Raw genomic sequence first — 7,986 nt, forward strand, 5'->3', positions numbered from 1 at the left:
GTTCTAGTTCAGTTCTAGTTCAGTTCTAGTTCAGTTCTAGTTCAGTTCTAGTTCAGTTCTAGTTCAGTTCTAGTTCAGTTCTAGTTCAGTTCTAGTTCAGTTCTAGTTCAGTTCTAGTTCAGTTCTAGTTCAGTTCTGGCTCAGTTCGAGTTCAGTTCTAGTTCAGTTCTAGTTCAGTTCTAGTGCAGTTCTAGCTCAGTTCTAGTTCAGTTCTAGTTCAATTCTGGCTCAGTTTTAGTTCAGTTCTAGTGCAGTTCTAGTTCAGTTCTAGTTCAGTTCTAGTTCTAGTTCAGTTCTAGTTCAGTTCTAGTTCAGTTCTAGTTCAGTTCTATTTCAGTTCTAGTTCAGTTCTAGTTCAGTTATATTTCAGTTTTAGTTCGTTGATGCTCTATTGTTTTGCAAAATCAACTTAATTTACAGATTTTTTAATCTAATCCCCATTGTTAATAAGTACAATTTGTATTTTAAACGCAATTAAACTACCATGCTGAAACCCATACCTTAATATTATTGACTCTTCAATTATGTACCAATTAGTTTATCAACAACGGTGACAACTCATTTCAAATTATTGTCACTTAAGGTGAGAAATATTAATTGAAAAGCAACCAAACAATATCGTTAACAAATTAATTTATGGGAAAACGATACAAACACTAAAATAAACTACAAATCAATGATTATAACGATTATAACAAGAGTCATGAAAAACAAACGCACTCTAAATTAAGTCATTTAAAAATATCTGTTAAATTAGAAAGATTAACTCAAGCTTAAACCCACGTTTCTAATATTTCGACCATTTAGATTTTAAAAGTGTTTATTCGACTGTTCAATGATCTAATGAATCAATGAACGAATCTATTGAAAATTAATTCAATAATAACACGCCCACCTCATTATTATTATTATTAAATATTAACCATTTGTTTGTTTATTTGCTTATTAACGTCATTTAGTGTTTTGATATTTTAATCATCACCTCTATACATGATGATTATTTTGTATTAATAATCGTGATTGTTTTTTATAATTATTAACGACACGATCATCATCAATTTCATATTGATTTATGTTTCTATTTCAATTTTTTTTTTTTTTTTCTTATTTTCTGTGAGTGTGATTATAATTTAAATGTCATTTATATTAGTTGTTTTGATTCAATTTTAACACTCTACTTTTGATCGCATTTTGTGTTTGGAATAATAAATTTGTATTTAATTAAACGTTTTATATTCGTTCTAGGTGACAATCTATGACCAATTCTTGGAATTAGTCATAATAGAAATTCATACTTATTTGCATGGTAAATTGTTGTTTGTTTGCAATACGTATTTGAAATTTTCAATTTCTCTTCGTGTGAATTTAAAAAGTGAGTTTGTTTTTAGGGAATATTTAGTACTTCTGTTTAAAATTCGTTTGTAGTAGTTTTTTCTTAATAAATCATGGTATTCTTTTTATTGAAATGGTCTTATTCTGCGCAGTAGTTTAATTTTATAGATCCGTATCATTTTATTATTTTCAAAATTTTTTAAAAAATATAAAGTTTAATCGAACTTTAACAAGAACTGAACTAGAACTGAACTAGAACTGAACTAGAACTGAACTAGAACTGAACTAGAACTGAACTAGAACTGAACTAGAACTGAACTAGAACTGAACTAGAACTGAACTAGAACTGAACTAGAACTGAACTAGAACTGAACTAGAACTGAACTAGAACTGAACTAGAACTGAACTAGAACTGAACTAGAACTGAACTAGAACTGAACTAGAACTGAACTAGAACTGAACTAGAACTAGAAACTAGAACTAGAACTGAACTAGAACTGAACTAGAACTGAACTAGAACTGAACTAGAACTGAACTAGAACTGAACTAGAACTGAACTAGAACTGAACTAGAACTGAACTAGAACTGAACTAGAACTGAACTAGAACTGAACTAGAACTGAACTAGAACTGAACTAGAACTGAACTAGAACTGAACTAGAACTGAACGAGACTGAACTAGACCTACTAGAACTGACTAGAACTGAACTAGAACCTGAACTATCACTAACTAGAACTGTAACTAGACTGAACTAGACTGAACTAGACTGAACTAGACTGAACTAGAACTGAACAGCAAACTGAACTAGAAACTGAACAAGAACTGAACTATAACTGAACAGAAACTCACCTATAGCCTAGTTGTTTGTTGGTCCTCAAAAATACATTCTGACCCGTTAGTTGCAATTAAGTAGTTGTCCTATCTATATTGTTATCGGCCATGATTATGAATGTGGTTCAAAATTCCATTCTGCACCTAATAACATTTAAATTGAGTTTCAATAAACATATTTTATATTTTCTCTAATTTATCACATCGCACACACAAAATTTTCTGAAATTTGCTAAATTTATTTCTAAATTTCTCTATAAATTTAAAAAATTTATTTTTTCTTTTTTAGCCATAAATACTCACCAAAATTATTATCAAATGTGTTTTAACGGCAAATTATAAATTTCAATAATTGTCATGAAATATTTATGAAAACATAAAATTTAATTTATAAGTGATTTAAGAGAGAATTAAAGAAAACGAACATTTTTATTTTAAAGATCACACAACTAGATTTCAAAAGGGGTCTGTTGAATGTGGCGCCATGTATACACAATAATTTTTTTTTTTTTTTCTTTATTTATTTACACTAAACATTTTCATATATTTATTTATTTGTTATTATTTTTTTATTTATTTATTTAATTTTTTTCAAACACACAGAAAAATGATCATTATTTAATACTCTAATAGATTTCGGAGACAGACACCGGCACAAATATCCACTCACATAGAATATAAAACCGCAAAAATAAATCGCACTAGTGTTGTTGCTATTGTTGTTGTTGAAAAATATCATTAAATACAGATTTTCAGATTTTTAGCTTTTATTTACTATTTCAATATTTTTTATTGTTATTAATATTTATTTAATGTTGTTGTTTATGCCGATCTCTTTTTTTTTTTCAACAACAAAAAAAAAGGTAGACGACAGACAGACGGACGTGTTTTCTAGATATTTATTCTAGATAGATGGATGGATGAATGGATGGATGGTTGGTTGTTTGTTTGTTGAGATGGATAGACAGCAACAGAAACTGAACCATACAAATGGCCAATAATTGTATTATACAGTAAATTAAAGTTCTGTTCTGTTGAACGAAATTATTATGATTCACAACGACAGACGGCAGCAGCAAACAAAAGCGACGGCGACAGACGTACAAACAACGCGAAAATTATTACCTTTTTTCATTGAAAAATTTTTAGCTAAATTATGAATTTTAAAACTGTTTAAAATAAGCTATTTAAATTGTACAAATTTTATTTTTTCTTTAAATTAATTATACAATTAATTTTCACAAATTTTTTTAATATTTTTTTGAAATTTTATTCATTACTTTGCAATTTCTAGCGGAATTCCTTAAAAACGTCTTTCAATTTTCACGTGGTCTCTAGAAATTGAAGAAAATTGTTTTTTTTTTACTTCTTAGTATTTTCATTTATCTTTGTCTATAAATATTTTTTGTTTTCAACACAATACTTTTCCGAATTTTTGTTTAAAAACTACTAATAACGCGCCACGATGTTATCCATTGGATATACAAACTCAAACTGAGTAAATATCGTAAAAAGCTGCAGAATTTAAAAGAGCTGTTTTGAACAGCACTTCGTATTTTGTGTGATTTTGTTGCTGTTGTTGGTTGGTGGCTGCCTGACTGACTGGCTCCCCATTTACGATCGTTATGATCGTTTCAGTTTTTTTTTTTTTTGTAATGTGTATGTGCTCCTAAAGCAAAGAAACGATAGATTAAGGTACAGTGGGTGAAAAGATGTTAAAAACGAAACAAATATTAGATTCCGAATACGTACCGATATGGACTGTCATATCAAAAACAGACAGAAACCCAGAGGTTGTAGGTCACAATGTAGAAATGTGGTTCGTATCGAGATGTCAATTTCTTTCGAAAATTTTAAATCGTGAACAAGAATAATAGATTTGTCAAAGAAATAAGTTCACCAGATATTTTCAACTTTGATTCACTCCTATGAAATATAAAATCTTAGGATCTATTTACAAGAGCTCGAACCTTAAACATTTTATAGATTATTTAAACTCTTAAGAAACTGGACAAACATTATCATGGAAAAGGTTACTCCAATTTTATTCGAAAATCATCATCAAGCCCTAAAAATTTTATAGAACCTTAACTTGATGACAAACTTCGACCTTAGCCTAAGGCAGTACACAAACCGATATGAACCGATAGTACCGAAACAGACAAAAACCGACAGATTTAGATCACAACGAAGAAATGTGGTTCGAATCAATATGTCTATAATTCGCCGTAATTTGAATTCAGTAAACAATAAATAACTGATTTCTCAAAGTCCACCAGATATTTTCAACCTTGACTTACTCCTATTGAATATAAAAATATTGGGATCTATTTACAAGAGCTCTTAAGACATTTGACTTCCACAAACATCTTAGAAAAGAGGACTTAAATTTTATTATAAAATCATCTTAAACCCTTAAAATTTTCTAAAACCTTAACTTGATGTCTATTTCGGAAGAACTTGTGATACAACTTTGGCCTTCAGGATCTAATTGAACTAGGAGTTCAAAGACTATAGGCATAACCGTTTGTGCTCTGTCTAGGCTTTGAGTCATACTGAGCAACCAAGACTTTGAAATCTTTTTAAAAAAGAGTCATACTTGTTCAGACTTTAACTTTCGGATTTTTTCTGAATGTATATACTATTTACAAGATCCAACTATACAAAAAGTTTAAAGTTTTTACTGATTAGGCCTGGGAACGTCAAAAACAAAACTTCAAAATCCACCAAAATCATCTTCAGCAATTTTAGATTAATGGCTTCTTTTTATCGGATATGAAAACCACTCCAGGTTCTCTAGTTAGCAAAGATTCCACATTCAATTCCTGCTTGGGACGAAATCATAATTTCTCGTACATATTCCTTGATATTGGGTGAAAAAATAATTATCAACAGAAAGTTGTATAATGGAATTCAGCCGAATCTATACCTCACGATCATTGATCATTGTTTAACTTTAGCTGGATTTAGGTTCATTTAAAGTTCAACCTTCCGGATTCGTGCCATTATCCCGTAGTGGATATTCTGTATTACAAACATAGGACTTTGAAATAAAAAAACATTTATTTCAATTCAAGATCTCGATCCCGATCTTATATGCCGTATATACTTAATTAACGCTTCAAATGAGATAATAGTGAAAATCTGTGATCACTCATATTTCTCATCAAAAAAACTATAAACTAAAAGCTACAATCTACGGTAGAGTCTAAAATAATAATTTTTTATCACTCATATTTCCCAACAAAAATCTATATTAATATGATAAACCTAATATCAACCGCAGATCCCAAAGTAAAATTCTAATTCAGCATGATCCACACCTTAGGATTGTTGTTCATAGTTAAGTTTCAGTGGACTTTATGCGGCTAAATGCAGAGGTTAAAATTTAACCTTTTGGATTCATGTTATTATGGAAGCAGTAGTGGATATTCAGATTGACAAACATAAGACTTTTAAATAAATAAAAAACATTTCTTCCAATTCAAGATCGAACAGATCTGATAAGCTTTATAACTTCAATAACGCTTCAATTGAGAAAATAGTATAAATTTTATCACTAATATTTCCTATCACAAATCTATATAAAAATTTGATATCAACCGTATATACTTATATGAAGCTCTAATTGAGAGAATTGTGAAAATATGTGATCACTCCTATTTCCCACCAAAAAACCGATTTGTATATGAAAAACCTAAGATCGTCGTAGATCCTTAAATTACTTATATTTCCCACTTATAAGATCGAATCGATCTTACTGAAAAGTGCGTTATAATCAAAATAACTATTTCCTAAATAGACATTTATGATTCAATCTCTTAACCCACTGTGCAATATTGATTTAATAGCTTTTATTTAGTTTGGCGCTTCATAATATGAATGATCATTATTTACACACAAACACACAAGAGACAATTAAATGCCGGTAAAAAAAAAACTGATTGTATTAAATTTCCAACTCAAACTCTCTGATCAAAAAATGAAAACAAGTAAACACACAAAGTTGTTTTTAATTGATCATTTTAAGCAAAATAACTCAATTCATTCATAATTTTCATATTATTAAGAAAATATTGAGTTATTTTCAGCATTCGCTCACTCTATTTGCTGATCTAACAATTACATTTGTCATTTTGAAACTCTTTGAGTTTTTAATTTGTATACATATTTTCTTAATAACAAAAAGGAAAGTATTCTTACTTTTTCTTACAATATACATAGATGCAAGATATAAAGAAAACGTGCTGATAGTTTTTTTGTATTTTTTTTTTTTTTCATTTCTAAACGATCAATTGATGAGAAATGATGTGCGTAACATTTCATTAGTTTGTGTTTGTCTTCTCATGTTTTTCTTATTTTTTTTTTTTTTTATAATCAAAATTAATGTCAATTTATATTAAAGTCTGACACTGGCGCTAACATTGTGTTCGTGTTACGTGAACAACTACTGACTACATGATGTTGCTGTTTGTTTTGTGTTGTTGTCTTGTCATTGCTGACGCTGACACTGTTGCCGCTGTTATCGTTGTTGTTGTTGTCATTGTTCGAACATGTTTGTAGTATTCAATTAATTTCTTCCTCTGTGCTGTTCTGTGTTGTTTTTTGTTATTTTTATCTTTTCAATTGATTTTTTTTCTATTGTATTCCCTTCATAATGGTTAATGGGTTGGGTTGGATGATTGAAGATCTAGTATATTTGTCATTGAGCTTGTAACGTTAGACTTATTTGTAATAGGAACTAAATTGTGATCGCAACTTTAGTTAAATTTTTGTAATTGCTTTAGTCTAGAGCAACTTTTTTTTTACAAAAACTTACTCTAAACAGGAGCAACTTTTTCTATAAAAAACTTGCCCAAGTCAAGAGAAACTTTTTCTGTAATAACTTGCTTTAGACCAGAGCTACTTTTTCAAAAAAAAAAAACTCCTTTAGTTTAAAACTTGCTCTAGTCTAGAGCAATTTTTTCTATAAAAAACTTTATCTAGATTGGAACAACTTTTTCAAAAAAAGCTGCCTTCCTCTAGTCAAGATAAATTTCTAATCAAAAGCAACGTTTTCTATGGAAACTTGCTCTAGTCTAGAGCAACTTTTTCTATAAAAACTTGCTCTAATCTAGAGCAACTTTTTCTATAAAAACTTGTTCTAGTCCAGAGCAACTTTTTCTATAAAAACTTGCTCTAGTCTAGAACAACTTTTTTTATAAAAACTTGCTCTAGTCTAGAGCAACTTTTTCTATAAAAACTTGCTCTAGTCTAGGGCAACTTTTTCTATAAAAACTTGCTCTAGGCTAGAACAACTTTTTCTATAAAAACTTGCCCTAGTCTAGAGCAACTTTTTCTCTTCTATAAAAACTTGCTCTAGTCTAGAGCAACTTTATCAATAAAAACTTGCTCTAGTTTAGAGCAACTTTTTCTATAAAAACTTGCTCTAGTCTAAAGCAACTTTTCTATAAAAACTTGATCTAATCTAGAAGAACTTTTTCTATAAAAACTTGCTCTAGTCTAGAGCAACTTTTTCAATAAAAACTTCCTCTAGTCTATAAAACTTTATTTTTGCTTCATAGTATTCTCCAAGTCCACAATTTGCCAATTCTCATTATTTTAGTAAATCCACCCATAAAACCCCTTGAAAATGTTAATGACTTCTCCTTGTAAATCGTACAACATTCAAGTAACAATTAAAAATTGTTTGCTAATGCCAAGGTCATATAAATAATTGTTGGTTTATTGGTAAAATGGACAAATATTCAAGATTCCCGTTTAAATTAAAACCACAAAAATGAATGACTTCTTAATTTTTATGACAACTTATTTAACAAACTT

The 7,986-nt window shown here is 29.3% G+C and overlaps 1 protein-coding gene across 1 annotated transcript in view; it reads right to left on the reverse strand.

Annotated features, from left to right (window-relative positions):
* LOC119611632 (A disintegrin and metalloproteinase with thrombospondin motifs 6) overlaps positions 1-3,653 on the reverse strand; it is a 49,643-nt gene extending 45,990 nt beyond the window's left edge. Inside the window, 1 exon segment of the mRNA XM_037967265.1 lies at positions 2,467-3,653. The gene's annotated coding sequence lies outside the window, so the exon portion shown is untranslated.
* Positions 3,654-7,986: the final 4,333 nt, after the last annotated feature.

The sequence above is a fragment of the Lucilia sericata genome, unplaced genomic scaffold (assembly GCF_015586225.1).
Source record: "Lucilia sericata isolate MDLA Ls3-8-SP2 unplaced genomic scaffold, ASM1558622v1 Contig001498F_arrow, whole genome shotgun sequence".
Lineage (NCBI taxonomy): Eukaryota > Metazoa > Arthropoda > Insecta > Diptera > Calliphoridae > Lucilia > Lucilia sericata.